This window comes from Leopardus geoffroyi, chromosome C3 (genome assembly GCF_018350155.1).
Source record: "Leopardus geoffroyi isolate Oge1 chromosome C3, O.geoffroyi_Oge1_pat1.0, whole genome shotgun sequence".
Taxonomy (NCBI): Eukaryota; Metazoa; Chordata; class Mammalia; order Carnivora; family Felidae; genus Leopardus; species Leopardus geoffroyi.
In genome coordinates, this window is record NC_059338.1 from 18,638,997 (window position 1) to 18,660,556 (window position 21,560).

Consider the following 21,560-nt stretch of genomic DNA (forward strand, 5'->3'; position numbering starts at 1 on the left):
GACCAGATTTGGGAATTCCCTGAGCAGACAAAACCATTTAAACCACATAAGCAAAACTAACTCTATCTTATTTCATGAGCATAAGGAAATTTCTTAGGTTATTTCTTGTAAATGCTTCTGACAACCACAAAAGAAACTTGTCATCTTCCTAAAACTGGCATGTGATGACAACTTTTAGCCAATCCTCTGCCATCTAGAAGCCCTCATTGTAATAACTAACAGTTGGAAAGGGTAAACACCTTCCTCATTTTTTACTTTGTGAGCCATCCTCTAACTTCATGCTACGGTGCTTCCTATCAGTCTTTGAATTTGAAGGCTTCCAGCTTGTGAACTGTTCTTATAAATACTCTTTCTAATACTTTCTAAATACTCTTTCTAAATACTATTTATCGATTTTGTAGTTTTAATTGTGCTATTTCTGGATGTTTGACAGTTTCTGAAATAAGAAGTGAGAAGCAAAGAAGACCCCTCAATGATGCTGCAGCTGATCAGCAAGACGGTGCTGGACCCACAGACCCATTGGGGTCTTTCTGATTTCTCGCCCACCCTGGAATTTGGAGGTGAGTCTGTCCTGGAGCCAAGCTCTGCTATCATTGTGTTTTAAACTCTCCAACCTGATTGTACATATCTATGTTTTGAGTTTGAAGCTTCTTGTTAAGTTACCCTATGTTGTTCAAAGTGGGGGGTGCATGTAATGCCTTGTGTTACAAACAGGGCCCCTCATTGTTAAGAGGCCTTCAAAAATCTACAGAAGTCTATAGGTTGAAAACTCTTTCCCCACCTCTCTCATAAACTTTTGCTTCCTGGGGCGACCTGGGTGGCTCAATTGGTTAAGCATCTGACTTCAGTTCAGGTCATGATCTTATGGTTGGTGAGTTCAAGCCCTGCAGGGTGCTCTGTGCTGACAGCTCGAGCCTGGAGCCTACTTTTGATTCTCTGTCTCCCTCTCTCTCTGCCTCTCCCATGTTTGTGCTCTCTCTCTCTTTCTCTCTGGAGTAAATAAACATTAAAAAACAAACAAAACTACTGCTTCCTATATGTGTATCCTCTATGGAACAGGATCTTATGTCTGCTTGGAAAATGAACAAATTTTGGATAATTTGGAATTGTCATTGCCACTTTGGGGGACCTTTAACTTAGAGAATATAATCCATTTTAGGGGGCATGATTGAAAGAAGAGGATCCCAAACTCCTCAGAAAAAAATGCAGTGCATTCTTTGGTATGCAGAAGCTTCTAAAAGCCAACATAACTCCAAAAACAGCTTCCCGAAAGAATGCTTATAGTATATAAATAATCTTTTGTAATATTCTTTGGCCAACTGAGCAGGTAACTTAGTCCATCTGCCACAAACACAATTCGGATTGGGCTGTTCTTTTGTATTTTGTATTATTGTACCTGAGACATGGCTAAAATTTAAAAATGAAAGCTCTAAGATTTCTGTGTGTGCATATATATACACACACAGATATATACACATAATATGTATTTATGTATATTTATGTATGCATATATGTATACTATATGTAAGTAATAGTTTCAAAAGGCTTTTTCTATTTAATTGGCTTAAAGAAAAATGAGCACTTAAATAAATTAGGTATTCCTAAAACTCTCAAAATACAGAAACTAATTCAAATGATTTTCAAATTCACATGATCTAGAATTATCTCTGATATATAAAAGCTACTTTAAGTTTGTTGGTTTAATAAAGCAGACATGTCTTCGGAGTTGTTAATATTAAAAACAATGCAAACATACAACTTTTTCTACCTTGGTTTACTAGTCAAATAAGCTCATGCTATATCTATGTTACCAAATTTATCAACAACACAAAAATAAAATGATGGTTAGCTGTTTGATATCTAATCTGAACATAATTGGTTAAAATAAGTAATTTAAGCACATATAAATAAGCTAAACTAAATAATAGATATTTGTTGAATGTCTATATAATTTCCAAATAAGATAATACACTGAGGTATTAATTCTTAAACATTCATTTATTTACTAATGGCTTTTTAATTTTTACAGAGAAAAATATATTGGGGTTTATTAATAAAATATGACTTTTGTCACATTACAATATACTATTTAAAACATCTCTGAAAATTATAAATTTCATAATTATGTATTTAAAGATTGATTAACCTACTACAGAATGCTGTTGTATGATAGTTCACAAATGCCTGCTTCATAGTTTTCACTGGCTTCAGAAAATAATTTTTGAGCATTATTGAAAAAATACATTGATATGGGGAATGAGTCTTACTCAGATATAAATCTGGAACTGCTCAGATTTAAATCTAGAAAATCATGGTGACTACATAAATGATATCCTCCAAGGTCGAGATTTAAAATGTTTAACAACGCTTTGATCCTGACATTGAGTTTACAGGTTGATATTATTGGATGGATATTGGTCATTGTGACTCAGTGAATAATAGTCACTGTGATTATAGAGCCAGTGTGGTTATAGAGTCATTGAAGAAACAAGTTGTTAACCTGACCAACTCTGACTTAAACTAAACCTTTTTCAGTAAGCTTGGCATGGCAATATAAGAGTGAAGTTGGGTTGTGTGATCTCTTCTTTTGATGAAATGATCTTAAGTCACAGCAAACATGCATTCTGTCTTATTCACAGCTGTTTTGCAGTGCTAAGCAGAATTTCTAATATATGATAAATGTTCAAAAATTACATATTTAGTGATTATATATGTAATTTTTATAAATCAACTGTTACTTAGGAAATGATATTTTATGTAAATACTGTTTGTCAGACTAAAATAGAACTTCCATTAAAAATTCTACCTGTAATACTGTTTAATATATCCAATACTTGCCAACAGAAATTCAAATTTTGCTATCCCAAATTCTATTACTTTATTACTCTGAAAAATAATTTTTGTCTCTGTTTTGTGCATTTGTAGATCCCCTAGTTTTTCCATACTTTAGATTGGCTTTTAAAATTAATTGTAATTTATGGGGTACGTGGGTGGCTCAGTCAGGTAAGTGTCTGACTCTTGATTTTGGCTTAGGTCATGATCTCACAGTTTATGAGTTAGAGCCCTACATCTGGTTCAGCACTGACAGTGAGGATCCCATTTGGGATTTCTGTCTCCCTTTCTCTCTCTGCTCTTCCTCCGTCCCACTCATGTTTTCTCTCTCTCTCTCTCTCTCAAAAATAAATAAATAAATAAATTTGATCCTACTTGTATGCCAATATTCTTGAGAGAATTTCTTTTTAATATATATTATAGGTAAAAAAAATTAAAAAATGTGAATAGAATGGTCAACATATAGTAAATAGTCACTGAACAATCAGAGCAATACCCCCCTTGAGAGAGAAGTGGATAATTTAAAAACAATTTATGGACAATTTCCAACTAATAGCCTGAACCATGTGAAATCACTGTTATTCAACTGTTTTTAAATTATAGAAATGAAAGTTTCATGTACCTAATCATTTACTTATCTTCCATAGAAATTTATGTCTAAATATTATTTTATTAGTTTATTCCTTTCATTGATATTTCACATATTTATTTGTCTTTATCACTGTCATAACCTTTTTTAATTTGTTGGGACAGTTACTTTATATATACTCTGAAAAAAAGATGTATAATGAAATAATTGTCTTAAAGGATTTTTCCTGAGTAGTATACTGAATGATATTAATAATTGCTTGTCCTATTTACTTTTAGGAATCTTAATAAAAAATTAAAAGCATGTAAATAAACTTTTTCAAGACCTGACTATAGTATCTTCAATTAATATTCTTTTTGTTATTCACATATACATTTCTCACCAGTAATTTTTTATTTATTTTTTTAATGTTTATTTACTTTTGAGAGACAGAGTGCAAGTGGGGAAGGGGCAGATTCAGAGGGAGACACAGAATCCGAAGCAGGTGCCAGGCTCCTAACTGTCAGCACAGAGCCTGATGACGGGCTCGAACTCACAAACGGTGAGATCATGACCTGAGCCAAAGTCAGATGCTCAACTGAGTCACCCAAGGCGCCCCTAGTAATTTTTAATTTTTTTAACTGTAATTTTATTTTATTTTTTTTAGAAAGAGAGAGTGAGAGCATGAGTTGGGGAGAGGGACAGAAAGAGAGAAAGAGAGAGGGAGAAAAAATCTTAAGCAGGGTCCACACTCAGAGGGGAGCACTATTCAGGACTCAATCCCAAGACTCTGAGATCATGACCTGAGCCAAAATGAAGAGTCAGACTTTCAACCAGTTGAGCCAGCCAGGTGCTCCTCACCTGTGATTTTTTTTAAAACTTTGACTAGAACATCTTCAAATACTCTACTTTCAGGTCTCAAAAATTATTATCAACTGAAAATAAACTAAATTTCCAGCTTTATTCTCTATTTGCACAGACCTGCTAGATGCCAGCCACCAAGTTTAATTAGGAATTAAACAAACTTGAATTTACGTCTTTGCCCTATTATTGGCCTATGAATAACACTGTACAATTTATTTAAATCACCAAGTATTAATATCTTCATCTGTAAAATGAGGTCTTAACTCACTGAGTTGTTGTAAAACTTAAGTTATGCATTCCTTCAGCCTGCAACACAATGCCAGGTGCATGTTAAGCCTCCTAGAAATACTAACATTTCAAATGTGTACCATTCACCAAATGTGAACCATTGGGTTCGTGGCCAATGTTTATATTGCTATACAGTGTTCTAAGCTTTCTCAAATCTGTAATGAGCTTCACACAAAATGTAATATTTTAATTGAACAAGTTATAAGACAGCATATGTTCTTTGCAAAAATCAAATGTTACTAATTGTTATTTGAAACAATTATTGTTCTTATTTTGTTGTATATCTTGCAGGTATTTTTCTGTACATTACATATTCTGTATAGCTGTAGATATGCAGTTTCTTTCAATGCTATTTGCCTTTTTATTCCCCAAATAGTATAATGTTCAACCTCATGTTCTACAATTTGTTATTTCACTTGGTAAATATTAAAGATCTATCTATGTCCAGTTATATGAAACTACCTCTATTTTCTAACTGAACCATAGACTGAATCATAGTGTATGCTACACTTCCTCAGTTTATCGACATTTAGGTTGATTTCAGGGTGGTCATTATTAGAAAATATAGTGCAATGAGCATCTTTATACAAATAGCAGGCAAATATGCAAGGTTTCTCTAGTGTAGATCCCACTAACAAAATTTCTCAGTCATAATATGTTCAGTCTTCTTAATTTTATAGCCATCACAAAATAGATCTCTAAAATACCTATACAAGGGAATCCTGGGTGGCTTTGTCGGTTAAGCATTCAACTCTTGATCTTGGCTGAGGTCATGATCTCATGGTTCGTGAGATTGAGCCCCGCATGGGGCTCTGTACTGTCAGGACAGAGTTTCTCTGTGTCCCTCTCTCTTTGACCCTCTCCCACACTCTCTCTCTCAACATAAATAAATATTTTTTAATTAACTTAAAAAAGTAAAATTAAATATCTGTAAATTAAATAAACCCATTAGCTACATTTAAGATTTCCTCTTTTACCCATATATATGCTAATAGTCAATATTTTTTAACTATGTTTTGACAATTAGATGAGTAAAATTATGCTTTTTCATTGATGTTTTAATTTGATTTTCCAATAACTAATATAAACATCTTTTCATATCCTTAATGCTCATTTCTACTTATGCTTCTGTGAAATGACTATTTAGATTATTTGCTTATTTTTCTTTTGAAAACAATAGTATTATTATCATTATATTCTGGATATTATTTGGCTATTATACTGTTGCAAATATTTCTTCTTGAGGGCCAATAAGTTTTTAAATTTTTTTGTAGTCATTTTTTTCCCAAGAGGAAGTTTGTAATTTTGATATATTTTGATTCATTTTATTTTCCTCCATGATTTAGCTTCTTATGTGTTCTTGGAAAAAACCATCCCCTAGCTCAAGGGCATACATTTGTTCTCCTATATTTTCCTTTACATATTTATTTTTATTCCTTATAAAAATATTGATAATCTTTAATACATCAAGAATGAATCGGGGATAGTGTGAGGTAGGGATTTAATGGAATGTTTCTCTAAACATTTTCTAACATCACTTATTGAACACTTTTATCTGATTTGAAATATGACTTCTGTATCATAATCAGTTCTCATACACACATGTGGTCTATAGAGCAGTTTTTCTTTTTAACTTCAAGACCTTGCTTTTTTTTTTTTAAGGCCAGCTATCAGTTTTAAGGTTCAGGAAATTATTTATAATATTACATAAAACTTTGTGAGTTAAAATGTACATTTCCTTCTGAGTAACCTTAACTTTAATTAGATCCTTAATTAGTCTCTCACTCATACACACACACACACACACACACACACACAAAATGCAACATGCTGAAAGACGTTGCATTTAAAAGAAGGAACATTGGTGAACCTTTCCACCAAAGTTGCTACTATAGAATCATGCTGAGCCTACTTAATAGGCAGAAATCAAAAAGCATCGGAGATTACATTGAAAGTTACCGTTTGCTGGGTAGGTAATAAAATGTTGTTTCATCATATGTAAAGAAAGGTCTTTTAATGAGCGCACTTAAACTTTCCTTGGAAGTTTTATAGTTTGCTCTATAGCCATCTGGACTCAAAGAGTTATTTCTTTTGAATTACTTGATCGTCACTTCTACTTCAAGCACCACAGGGGCAAGTAGGTTTTCTGGTTGAGCTCCTGAGAGCTGAGGAAAATCTGAATTAATCAAAAATTGGCATGTTCTCACTGCTAAATTTTCAAGGGAGTTTCTTCTATATAGAGTGTCTGATAATATTGAAAACAGCATCTGTTACAGTTTTTGCTTTTGTTTGCCGCTTTGTTGTGATTGGATTGTTGGTTCTTTGTCAGTATATTGAAGCTCATTGTTTTCTTAATTGAAAGGCCGACAGCTGGCTCTTTTTGTTACACTCTTTCCCCTACATGCTATTCAGATACACCTTGATTTAAAATGCAAAGGTGCTGTTATAAATATCTAAAAATCATCTCACATATATGTAACAGGAGGTTCTGATGCAAAATAGAACAAAATAGACGTTAAATTTTGAATAACACCTAAGTATTGAACACAGATGCTGTTGTTTAACATTTCTCAATAGCATCTTTCATAATTAAAATTTATATACTATATAAAATGCTTTAACTCATATTACTCATTAACCTTATACCTTCTGAGACATATACCTGTTTACCTTCCATGGGATCTGTAAAAGACCCCCTAGAGGACAGATCTTCCAATTCTTTGGTGATATGGAAATGGAGATGTGCCATGTTCTCAATCAAATATTGGAAAGCCACATGCAAACCAGATATAGATGGTGTAGAGAAAGTCTTACAAAAATGTAAACAAGCTCCAGCCAACACATTGCCTGAGTGGACTGAAGTGAATGGACCTTACCTATCCCTGTCTGACAGAGGAAAGAGAGAACCCCTTCTCTGGAATTTCTGTGGTTCTTTTATTCATGATATCCATTATATCTTAAAATAAATAAATAGATAAATAAATCTGTATCTATATCATCTGTATCTATGTTTATATCTATATAACATGCAAAGAGCCGATAAAATATGACCAACAATGAAGAGAAAAAGAAAACAGAAATAGACACATTGTGAAGTTTATATGATTAAACTGCATAATGTGTTTGTTTTTTCCTCTTTTGATTTTTCAGACTTTGGACAGTTATAAATGTGGCACATAATTATAATCCTGTCTATAGAGCATTTATTATGTACTTATTGCCTAAATCCTAATAGCCTCACTTAAGTTTGTAATGACAAACTCATTGTGTTAAATACAGATAATATGGAATATAAATTAGAAAAAAAAGTCAAATAGACAAATTAATAGATTACAGATATAAAAAGTTTAGTTCGCCAAATATATAAGTGATTTTCATTTTCAAATACAAAATTTGTGTGAGCCATTTCAGTATATAAAAACCATCCCATTTTTATACATGAGAGCTTCTCTTAGGGAGAGGAAATTTAAGCTATGATTATCATTAATTAAGGGTGGTTCAGTTTAGATGATGGGTTGCTATTTTGACCTCCCCAAATGAAATATGATTGAGTGTAATCAAAAAGATAATAATTTACCAAATTCAGAGAGATTCTTTTTAATATTATATAGGTTAAGATTAATTGGAGCATTCCCCAAACCCCTCAAGTGTCTTACTTTTCACGGCTAAAGTGGGAGAGAAATTATATTCATGCAGCTGTCATCAGTAAAGGTGGTCTCTGTAATTCGTCATTCTTTGTTAATAACGTATTAAATTCAGAATATAATATGAGCATCATTTTTCTAATTTAAAACTTAAGGGAATTTTAGCTTATAGTTTACTTAAGTTATTTTATCTTCTTCTATATCCCATTAAAAATAACAGCTAGGGGCACCTGGGTGGCTCAGTCGGTTGAGTGTCTGACTTCGGCTCAGGTCGTGATATTGCAGTTCGTGGGGTGCTGACAGCTCAGAGCCTGGAGCCTGCTTTGGATTCTGTGTCTCCCTCTTTCTGCCCCTCTCCTGCTTGCACTCTGTCTCCCTCTAAAAAATAAACATTAAAAAAATTGTTTTGAAAAAAATAACAGCTAATTGGGAGCGCCTGGATGGCTCAGTCGGTGAAGCGTCTGACCCTTGGTTTGGGCGCAGGTCCTGATCTCACAGGTTGTAGGATAGAGCCCTGTGCAGGGCTCTGCACTGTCAGTGAAGAGCAGGCTTGGAATTCTCTCTCTCCCTCTCTTTCTGCCCTGCCCCTGCTTAGATACTCTCTCACTCTCTCAATATAAATAAATAAACATTAAAAAAATAAAAAAAATAAAACAACTGCTAATCAAAGCAAAGCATTTTGTAGACCCTCCAAAGAGTCAACAGTCACCTTTTATTATGTGTGTGTCTCCATATGCTTGTTTCTTTCTTTTTTCTTTTTTTTTTTTTTTTCAACGTTTATTTAATTTTGGGACAGAGAGAGACAGAGCATGAATGGGGGAGGGGCAGAGAGAGAGGGAGACACAGAATCGGAAACAGGCTCCAGGCTCTGAGCCATCAGCCCAGAGCCTGACGCGGGGCTCGAACTCCCGGACCGCGAGATCGTGACCTGGCTGAAGTCGGACGCTTAACCGACTGCGCCACCCAGGTGCCCCTCCATATGCTTGTTTCTTAATCAACAGGTCTGTTCCGAGATAGTGCTAGGTAATAATATCATTGCAGTGCCTTCTACTACCCAGCTGTGGTAAAACCTGGCTTTTCTCTAATGTGGATCGCTATCATTCAGTCATACAATAGAATCATAATTCTCAACAATTTTCATTCAGACATGATCTTGGGTTGACTTTAACCAGTGCAACGTGAATAAGCATCAATGTACATCTTGGCAGACATTTGAAGGACCAATTTGCTTCTCACTATATTCACTTTTCTTCTGTGTCGGCCCTCTTAACCTGGAAGCATACATCGAGATGGGGCCTACGTTAGATTATGACTGAATAAAGACCGTGAACAGAGTTCCCATGATAACCCATGAGGTGTAGCATGAAGAATAAACTTAATTGTTTTATGCCACGAGGAACTTTGAGATTGATCATTTCCATAGCATAACCTGGCCTCTTCCCGATGACAGGTAAATTAGAACCAAAAGTGGTTTGCAAATAACCTTGAATATGTGGCATGGCCCTGGGAATCCGAGAATGGCAAGGTAAGTGTTAGTGGACTTTGGGAGTTAATGGAATTGGAAGCTGTCAGAGCTATTCATGTTATGCAATGGCAAAAATGTAGTAAGCCACTTCTCTGTAATGAGCTTAGAGCTTTAGATCAGGGTTGGGAAACAGTGTTTTTGTTTGTTTGTTTGTTTGTTTGTTTGTTTTGTAAAAGACTAGATAGTAAGTGCTTTAGGTTTTGTGGGCCAAAGGAGTTCTGTTGCAACTACTCAGCTCTGCCATCATTGCAGGAAAGTAGCCACAAACAATATGTAAATAGGTGAGTGTCGCGGTCATTTTCATAAAACATTATTTACCAAAGCAAGTGACCTGCTGGATGCAATAAAAGGTATAGCTGTCACACCCATGTTTAAAAGCTCTGACTGGATTAATGTGATACCCAGAAATTTTTTTTTCAGTAAAACAAGTGTCTAAGGGAAAAGAAAATTGTGGCTTTCCCAGGAGACCGCATATGCTCAAGGTATATACAATTTATTTAGTTACATGTCCAGTGAATTGTGGGTGCAATTTTTGGCACATGTAACTGATTGAAGTCAAATAAATAATAAACCTAACATGTTTCTAAGACTGTTGCACTATTACATGAAGAACACCATATTGGATTAACTGGGGCTCCTGGTGGCTCAGTTGGTTAAGCATCTGACTTCAGCTCAGGTCATGATGTCACAGTTTGTGGAACAGAGCTCCACATTGCGCTCTGTGCTGACAGCTCAGAACCTGGAGCCTGCTTTGCATTCCGAGTCTCCTTCCTGCTCTCTGCCCCTCCCCCACTTGCGCTCGTGCATGCGCTCGCACGCTCTCTCTCGCTCTCTCTCAAAAATAAATAAACATTAAAAAATATATATAACTGTTCAGTACTTAAAACCCTTCCTTGAGTTTCTTACCTTCTATATGCAGGGCAGATTGAAAAAGATGCTTAGCCCATAAAGGTGGAGCTGAAAAGAGAATTTAAAGGAAAGACCCATTCATGCTGACAGGTTGATTTACAAAATGAATTAGGAAGCTATTCTCTGGGATTAGAATCTGTCTAATCTAAAAACAGTCTCCTTTCTCGGAATATGGGAGTAAAGGCTTCACCCAGTCTTTGTCTTCTGAAATTTAAATATTGCTGTAAAAAGGAACTGATGTATAGTTCCTGTTCTTTCTTCCAAAAAGTGTTTATTATAATTATCCTTTCCCAAAACTCTCACCTTTTACTGGGTTTGTGGAGAGTTTATTACTTATCTTCTTAGTTCATAAATCTCTGGATTTAGACCGGATGTAAGATTTTCTAAAGAGACTGAACATGGAGAATAATGAGTTGTGATGGATTTTGGGGGTTATTTCCCTTAAAGAGGGGTCAGTATATTATGCATGGGTGACTTTTTTTTTGTCATAGAAGGAAAGATTATTCTACTCATTAGGATTACTCCCAAGTGTGTGGTGGTATCACTTGAGAAACATGGAACATCTCTACCCACTTTAAGGCGTTTCCACTTGATTTTATTTTACCAATAAAATTGTGAGCTGACATGGTATGTATCATACCTATATGAACATTTTGTCATGTGACCAGCCACTTTTTTCTTTTTCTCTCTCCTTCCCCAAATCATATACCGTTTATTAAGGTAGAGCTTCTGCCAGTTGACATTCATGAGTAACTACTAAGGCTTGAATCCCCTCACAGTTATCAATGGCCATATGGCATCAGTGAAAGATGCATTTTCTTGTTTTATGCTTAAAATATAAGATGAATAAAAACTTGTTAAAATTGTGCACTTTCCAAACTATACTGGCAACTCTACTAGCAATGCTTTCTCTTCAGTTCTCTTCAATTAGCACTTGTCAGCTTTTAAAAATCCATTTAAAGTTCTTAAAAATAAGGAATGTCTTCAAACAAACAAAAGTGTCTGGGTGGGAATCATCCCAGGGCGTGGAGCAAGACAGACAGGGCAGCCAGGAAAGAAGATATCATAGGCTGGTAACGCAGGCTGAAGTAGTCAGGGTGCAGAAAGCTATAGGGAGCCTTCCAGAATTCATAAACAGCAAGGGAGGATAGGGTTTGCTTCAGGAAACAGCAACTGGTTTGGGGCTACTAAACTTTGGAACAGCAATAAGGTAGAGAAACTGAACCTGATATAATCACTTACAAAGTCACCAGTAGGAACAAACACTCCCTGGGGAGAAGCTTCAATACAAAATCCCAGAACCCATACAGAATTACATAAAGCAATAGAATCATGTCCAAAGATGGCCAAGCACTCAAGAATCCTGGCATCCATGAAAGAAGTTCTAAAAGATACAATAAACAACTGATTTTAACTCCAAGGATTACTTGTGTTTGAAAGGTCAATCACAGAATATAGGGTATCTAAGTATGAAATGCTTAGGGAACCAGATTATGCAGTTTCTTAAACATTCAACAGAGAAAATGTGAGAAAGACAGATTTGGAAATAAAACCGAAAAGGAAACCTGCAAAAATGAAAAAAAATGTTACAATAAAGAATTAATAGATGGTTGAGATGATTATTAAATGACAGAAAAAGTATTTACGATCATCTCACAAAAGTAAAAATAAAATAAAAGTTGGCATCTGCTCTTTTTATTTTTAATGCATAGACAAAAATATCTAGAATACTTGGCATACAGAGCAAATTATTTAACCTAATGAAATGGGAAAAATGTTCATAATTAATGTAACTCTAAATGAGTATTGTGAGAGGCAATTCCTTTATAGTCAGGGACATTTTCACTACCTACATTCAACAGTGTAGGAGGTGATATAGCAAATGGTAAGAGAAACATAAAAGCACAAGGATTAGAAAGAGGAAAATTAATCATTTGCAGTGAATGTGATTACTTACATGGGGAGGGGGAGAATATACAGACATATTATCAGTATTGACGATAATTGGATAGTAATAGCAAGGTGGCTCAAAATAAGAAAAATCTGAAAAAAAATCAATGTTTATTAACAGCAATGAGAAATTTAAATAGCAAGACAAATTAAATTCTTAGATATTACTGTAACAAAAGATGTGCACATCTGTGACCTTTGCAGTAAATTATAAATCTACTGAACAATTATTAAAGCTCTCAAACAATAAGACATGCCCCATGTCAATAGATACAATGAATGAATATCATAAAGATGTTATTTCTTCTCTACAGACTCCAACTGATCTACAGATTCAGTGATTATATAGAATAACAGTGAACTATAAATAGCTTAAACCTTTCTGAAAAAGAAGAATGTGGAAGAAGAAAGGCTTTTATGAAATCCTGAGACTTGTTTTAAGTTATAAGAATTCAGACAGTGTAAAAAGTGAACAAGCATAGGCAAATGACATATATAACAGAATAGTGAACCCAGAAATAGATCCACACAAATATGCCACTTTGATTTAGGGCTGAAGTGGAAAAATGAGCAGCAAAAATTTGTTATCCATATGGAAAGAAAGTGAAATTGAATTTCTCCATCACAATGTTTTCATAATTCAAACCCAGATAGCTTAAAACTTGAAATACCATAACAAATCTTTATAGCATTTGAAAGAAAATATAAATGAATATATTTTTGATATTGGGAAGTGGAAGATTTCTTAAACAGTATGCAGAAGTGTTCATTATTAAAGAAACAAAATTTAAGTGTGGCTACATTTAGTTGAAAAACTTCTGTCCATCCAAAAATACTTGAAAGGGGCGCCTGGGTGGCTCAGTCGGTTAAGCGTCCCACTTCCGCTCAGGTCATGATCTCGCGGTCCGTGGGTTCGAGCCCCGCGTCGGGCTCTGTGCTGACAGCTCAGAGCCTGGAGCCTGTTTCAGATTCTGTGTCTCCCTCTTTCTCTGATCCTCCCCTGTTCATGTTCTCTCTCTGTCTCAAAAATAAATAAATGTTAAAAAAAATTAAAAAAAACTTGAAAAAGTAACGATCAAGATATAAACTTTGAAAAATATTTGCAACACACGTAACTTATGAAACATTAGTTTAAAAATATCAAGAATGTAATAAAAAATCTGTTTTAATAATCGTTTGACGCATAACAAAACACTCCAGAACTTAGTGGATCAAAACAAGAACCATGTGTTTTTCACGGTTCTACTCTTTAGACAGTGCTCCATTGGGATGACATGTCTTCGGGCTACACTGTGTTGACTTGGCAGAAAGACAAGAGCAAAAAAATTCCAGATGCCATGACTACATATATGCCACCTGCACTTGTGTGGTTGAATGCTTGGGACTTTCTCGTTTCAACCTCACATCTTACAGATCATCTCTTCCTGTGGCTTCTCCCTTCAGCTTCATGGTCAGTCTTCTTTAACAGATAGCTCAGGACTCCATGAGAGTGAAAGGGAAATTACTAAGGGTGTTTTAAGGCTAGATCTAGAAGTAATACAGTATCACTTCTGTCTCATTCTACTTACCAAAGCTGTGAAAATTAGTAATGGGAAACCTCATTAAAATGAGGAGGTTTCAGCAAGGGGAGTTTTCACATTATACCACCTGTAGTCAATTGTACACCCAAAAGGAAGAGATGGATTTGACTTTGCCTAGAAAACTATTTTATTCCAGTCAGAGAAAGGGAAACTTTCCTTATCCCCACTGGCAACAATTCAGCCAATGAAAAGTCACTGTACTTCAAACTCAGTTTATTCTAATGGACTTTCAATTTATCATACCCTTCCCAACTTACCTCTCTTCTCCTTAAAAAAAAAAAAACATACCTCTCCTTTCCCCTCTAGACTTGCCTACAGTTTTACTGCAGCTTATTTGTTCCACATTGCAATTCTCTTTTATTCCTGAATAAACCCACCCTGTGCTGGAAAACAAACAAACAAACAAACAAATAAACAAACAAACATGGCAGTTATTATTTTTAAGGTTAACAAAGCAAATCACAAATTTGAGGGGAGGAAACAGACTCTAACTCTTGTTGGAAGAAGTGGCAAATGACCTTTAGTGTAAGAGAGACTGTTAGGACCATTTTTTAAACAACCTACCATGTAAATCTATGGAAAAATGAGCAAACAACCATAGACATTCCCCAGCAAAAAAGAAAACAAACAAAACAAAACAAAATGAAAAAAACATGACCATAAAAAGAGGTGCTCTGTCTCATGAGCTTGATGATTAGTCAGAGCAAAGTAAGACCACAATGAGATTCCACTTCATACTCATTTAATTACCCAAAAAACCTGAAAATACCAAATACTAAATATTAGAAAGGTTTTCCATTACTGAGCTCTCTTAATCTTTGGTAATGAGAGTGTTAATCGATACAATTTCTGGTAAATATTTCAGAATTATCTTGTAAAGTTGAGCACCCACATATTCTAGCCTAACTATTATAGTCTTGTATGAATGATGCAATCTTGCTGCAAAGAACCAGAAGATATATAGGAAAATGCTCATAATGGCTTCATTTGTAATAACAAAACCTCGGAACAGACTCAATGCCCACAAGTGGAAAAGTGAATGAATAAAGGAAAGTTTGATATCTTCACACACTATGGGATATTATTTCATAGGGGGAATGACTATTTGATATGATAACATGAATGAATCATGGAAACATAATGCTGAGTGAAAAGAACAAATCCAAGTAGACTGCATAGAATATGATACTTTCTTAATATAGTTTCAGAGGAAACAAAAATAAACAATACATTAATATGAATGTATACATACATACACAGATATTTATCATTCTGTAAAGTGATAAAATTATGTGTAAATATAAAAGTATGTGCAGTTATAGGCAACATATGTGGGCAGAATATGGGAGGATCACACAAGTATGTAGGTATCATTCACAAATGTTTCAGGACTTGGGTAATAGATTCATAATTATTAATCATTATTATATTTTAAATTATACAATTCTCTCTAAATTGTACTGTTACTTAGGAAAGTTGGAATGTGAATGTGCATTCCCATGCAAAAAGTTTTTATGTAATTATGCATTTCATTTTTTTCTCTTACCCTTTTTCTTTCTCATGTGACTAATTTACTTTTCTCCTTGTATTATCTCTCGCTGTATAAAAAAATTACTCCCAAATTCAGCTGCACAAAGCAACAAGCATTTATGTTATCGCATTGCTTGTTAGGGTTAGGAATCTGACAGAGCTTTAGTTAGATAATTCTGACTCGGGGTCTTATGAAGTTACACTTTGCTGTATGTAGGCTGATGCTGCCGTCATCTGAAGACTTGACTGGTAAATCTGCTTCCACATTCACTCACATGGCTGTAGGCAGAGGCCTCAGTTCCTTGCTGGATGTTTGTTGTTCAGAAGAGCTCAGTTTTTCACCACGTGGACTTTTCCACAGACATGCTCATGATATGGCATCTGGCTTCTCCTAGAGCACACCTACTCCAAGAGAAAACTCAATCAAGATAATAAAATAATCTCAGGACGTAACATACCATCTCTTTTGCCATATTCTACTTGTCACACAGGCCAAAACTCATGTAATATGGAAAGGGACTCCAGGGTGTGAATACAATGAGGTACACATCATTGGGAGCCATCTTGCAGGCTGGCTATTACACTCAGAAGCTAAAAATAATAATACATCAACAGTACTACATAAAGACAAATGTGAATTCAATATTTCTCAATTTAAGTTAGCATACTAAAACACATCCATCATCAAATTTATTAACTTTTATAATTCTCATAAATTTCTTTACAATTTCTAAAATAGTTTCTCTACAGTTTTGATTTTCGTCCTAATTAAATCCACATTTCACTAACCAGCTTGTAAGAAAAATTCATTCACTATTTTAATTTATATTTCTTTTTTATAAGGAAAATTAAAACCATATTTGAAATTGCTATTACTTTCAGAGAAAAATATATAATCTTTTAATTTGTTTTGAGTTAGTTTATATAAACTATGTGAGGAAATATCCCCATTCATTTTTCACATCTCTTCTATAGTTAAATCAATTTATGCCTTTACCTGTGAGTATTTAAATAACAATATTGGGGATTTTATTTACTGACTGAAATATTCACTGATAAAAACACATTTTCAAGTTATTCTCAAATTATCTTCTGTGAAAATATGTGGTATATCCCAATTTTACATATATGTTTTTAAATCATTTTTTTCCTCTAAAAACTTGTTGGGATATTGGGAATTTATAGTGTTCAGTGTATTGCATCAATGGTTTTGCAACAATGGGAGACAGACTCTGTGTTTCTTGCCATTATTCATCTGAGACACGTACTACCTGGGTGCTTGATCAAAGCACTTACTCATGCATTTGATATTTTATGGACAATTAATGACCATGGTTATGTTTATATAGTTCATCAATGTTTCAAAATTTCATATTTAAACACAGTAATTGTAATGTATAAATCACAGAATAAATGATAGATAAAGCTACATCTAATATTTTTCAATTTCTGTGTTTTCAAAATATTTGATGTATGTTATTACTGTTGTTTTATGTTATGGGTCTGTCTCTATTAAAGAGATTTTGCTAGTATTTTCACAGAATTATATTGATATTGGTTCATTTCATGTATTTGCACTCTTTGATGCATTTGTATTTTATAATCTAAATTGTCATTTGGAATTATATTTTATAAGAAATGCTTTCTTGAGGTAGATAGTACTTGTCTAGTACCTTCTAGTCCTTTAAAGATACCCTGCATGTGACTATATAAGCTATTAGTACTAGTTTTGATGGTTTCTATTCTGTCTATAAATACCTACATTGTAGCCAGCATTTTGAAAATACAGTGTTCATATATTAACTGAAGGAATCTTTGTAAAAATGTTATAGAAATAACTGATAATTTTGATGTGATATTTTTTCACCAATTTTAGGAGTCATATATACATGACTATGTATATATGTCATATACATATATATATATGTATATGACATATACGTATATATATATATATAACATATATATGTTGTGTGTCTGGTGGCTTTTCTAATCATTGATATATGGAAAACTTTTTGACAGATTCCTAGTTAATTTAATGTGGTTTCATAGTTTTTTTAAAGTGGAGACTTTGAATCATTTTTCAGTTCTTATATTTAAATATTTAATCCCATTATTCCATCTTTTTTTTTTTTTGTAGTAAATTTACAGGGAAAATGTAATGCATTGAGTAAAATGCTGAAAGCATTTGGATGGTTAAGCATTTTAATTATGAAGCTTCTCATTTCATGTCTTTGTCATAAAAGCAGATAGTTATTGAGGCAGTTATAGCTACCTGAACATAAAGAACCTAGACTATTTCGTATGCTCATGCCAACACCATGCATATATCTAAAATTCAGATGTAGTATTCCATCTGCAATTATGTTTGATTGGTTTTATTTGTCATTTGCAGGCAGTCCCAAATGAATCACTAAAAAATAGTCCATCAATTCCTCAATATAAAATGATCCATTATTATAGAATATGATAAGTCTAAGAACACAGTTTCCCAACAAATGATTACCTTGCAAAGTAAAAGTATCCTATCTCCTCTGAGAGCACAATAATTCAAGGCTAGAAATGTAGTTTTGTTCCATGGCTGACTGGATCGAGCACATTTTAGCATACTGTCTAAACACATGAATAAAAGGACAGAAAAAAAATGCAATGAAAATTTATGAAGTACAGTGTGTTCTTATATTGTTAACCTAACTTTCCAATTGTAAAGAAATGTGACTATATTATAAGAATTATTCCTCCCCATAATCTCTACTGTTTAATTGATTGTATAATTGATACTGCTTAAAGAGCATATAGCAGTCAATAATCTTTTTTAATAATGGAATGACACAGAAATGTAATCTAAGGACATAAAAATAATGGATAAATTGACACAGATTTTAATGGGAATTTCTTGTAAAACCCTTTAGTGATTATTCTTTTGGAATTGAGACTTTTTTTTTCTTTTAACAAGAGTCATTACTAAAGTAGAATGATGATACAAGATACAAGAAAAGAAAAAGAACTTGAATACTGGAATGTATAAAACATCCTAAGAGTTGAAATTATGGAGTCAGTAACATGTGGTTGACTGAAATTTATGCAATCTACAAGCTTTATTATTTCTCAAAGTTCTTTGCAAGAGTATTTTACATAGACAAATACGCTTGGTATGCACTTAAACTCTATTGAAAGTAAGATTATGGACAAATAACTCTTTTAATCTGGAGCTGACACTACCTGTGTAATTTTAGAATAGGTAATTACTTAACCTTTCTGTGACTCAGTTTACTTACCTGCAAACCAGAATAATTCAAATACCAAACTATAGTGTTATTATTAAAATTACAGTTATAAATGTAAAGTAGCTTAGGAGAGTATAGACTAATAATGTGTACATAATCAATGTGAGCTATGAGTATTAGAATTCTAATGTCATACATTCCCTGAAGGTCTGTATATATCGATGTGAGAAACTTTTTTTTTTTTTTTTTTGGCTAGGAGAAAGGTGTTCATCCTAGAAAGTTCTTATTTAGGAAGTATAAAGAATGATATTGTTTTCACATCAATCTTCTTTTTCCAAAGGCATGATACCATCATAACATTCAAGGACAAACACTTTATTAAATGTTTTGCTGGTGGACCTGTTCTTTATTGACTGACATTGTCATCAATCCTTCACCCCAGTGGCTAGAACATACCTTAAGTATCAGTTCATCTCTGCTTACGAGAACAAAAGTCATTCCATTACAATGAGTTTTTAAAATATATATATATAGTGTATTGAAAAGAATATTTCACTGAAAATTGATTACGTCATTCTCATGGCATTCCAATAAATCCATCTTACTATCCTGTGTAGTCTAAATATTCAGCATAGCAGTGAGTAAGGGTGCAAGCATGCACGGTGTGCCTTTGGATTCTAGTTCCACTGCTCACCTGCTGTGTGAACTTGACAAGTACTTGCTCAAAGTTTTAGGTTTCTCGTCTGTGAAATGGAAATAAAAATAGTATTGGCTTCAGAGAATACTTCTGAGCACTAAATGAAATAATCCATTTAAAAATGTTTAACACTGTGCCAGGTACAGAGAACAGTTAGCACAGAATGTTGTCTTCATTGATGTTTTGTCATTGGTGGTGGCAGTGATGCTGTTACTAAATTTGGCAATTTTCTTTTGCCCTAATAAAAGTTTTGAGTCTATATTCATATGTATATAAATTTTATATGAATATATATACACATATACACCCATATATATGTATGCTATGTGTGTATAGATGTATGTGTGTGTATGTAGACATTATTTCTCTCTTTTCCACTACTTTAAACTACTGTATACATGGTATTTTGTTTCTTTACATCTGGCTATAGTATAGGCATTTCTACACATATTAACATAATGTAATTAGTCCGTGTTATGAACAGGACAAGGTCTTTAATAGAGGTGGATGTGGTGTTATATATACAATTAATTGAAAACCTGATTCATTGACATAAAAAATAAAACAATAAGTGGTAGGTTTCCTCAGAAACTAAAGTTAAAATTAATAAACTCCCTCATGCAAACTTCCTGGCATTATTGCTGCAGAATATGCAATAGACGGTAGGGAAAAAGATTTTCTCTAGATGATGAGAAAAGTAGGAATCTTAAAAAGGCAGTAGTAAGATTAAACAGAAAAGTATATGCCTAAGAATAGGAAATCCTTTTATCTCATCTCCATTTTCAGATGATGATTTTACATTACTCTTCAATGAGAAAATTGAAGTAATTGGAAAAAAAAATTCAGAAACTCCTACTTCTATGTCTATGCACCTGTCCACATATACTCTGCTTTCTTTCCTACTGCTGCTAAAGAGCTCCACCAGACCAGATTCAATATTGGTCAAATCTGCCTTCGTTTAAGAGATCCTGGGTATGTACCTGCACTCTTCCCCCAAAGCAGTCCTTATCAACACCTCCAGTACTTAGTGCTAAATCCAGTGGCAAATTATCAGTCTTCCTGGTATTTGGCCTAAGTAGTACTTGAGCAGGTATTTTACCTCCTGCTCTTTGATGAACTTTATCACTTCCTTTTCAAAACAATAGTTTCTTCCTTTTTCTCCATTCTTGTTCCTACCATTTATAGCTTCTGTGAATTCCACCTCTTTTAATATTGGAATGTTTGGAATTCAATCTGTGGAACTCTTTTGTTATCTTTGTATAAAATTATTCTTCACACTCCATCCAATTATGTGACTTTAAAAACCACCTACATAGTGAAAATTTCAAATTTATACCTCCATCTCAGATTAGCCTCTGAAAATTCGGATTCCTACATAAAACTAATAACGCAGTATTCCTGCTTAAAACTCTTAACATACGGGTCAAAATTCACATAACCTCATATTGCTCACAAACTTGCTCCTTATGCATTCATTTGCATCTCATTAATGACACTCCATTCTTTACTTTGTGGGGTACCTTTCTGAATGTTTACTTCATGACCACAGCTAATATTTCAGGAAAATATGTTGACTCTATTTTTTAAGAAGCAAAAATCTTGAATCAGATCACTTCTCACCAACTTTAACTGTTTTATTTTTCAAAATATGTCAGTAGTTTTATTCATTTTTTTTTAATTTTTTTTTTCAACGTTTATTTTATTTTTGGGACAGAGAGAGACAGAGCATGAACGGGGGAGGGGCAGAGAGAGAGGGAGACACAGAATGGGAAACAGGCTCCAGGCTCTGAGCCATCAGCCCAGAGCCCGATGCGGGGCTCGAACTCACGGACCGCGAGATCGTGACCTGGCTGAAGTCGGACGCTTAACCGACTGCGCCACCCAGGCGCCCCAGTTTTATTCATTTTTTAAGGTTATTTTATTTATTTTGTGAGAAAGAGAGAAAG

At 34.0% G+C, this 21,560-nt stretch overlaps 1 long non-coding RNA gene across 1 annotated transcript in view; it reads left to right on the forward strand.

The window, feature by feature from the left end:
• Positions 1-335: 335 nt before the first annotated feature.
• LOC123585666 overlaps positions 336-21,560 on the forward strand; it is a 49,583-nt gene continuing 28,358 nt past the window's right edge. The window contains exon 1 of the long non-coding RNA XR_006706361.1: positions 336-560. This is a non-coding gene — a long non-coding RNA (uncharacterized LOC123585666). The remainder of the gene's footprint in view (positions 561-21,560) is intronic.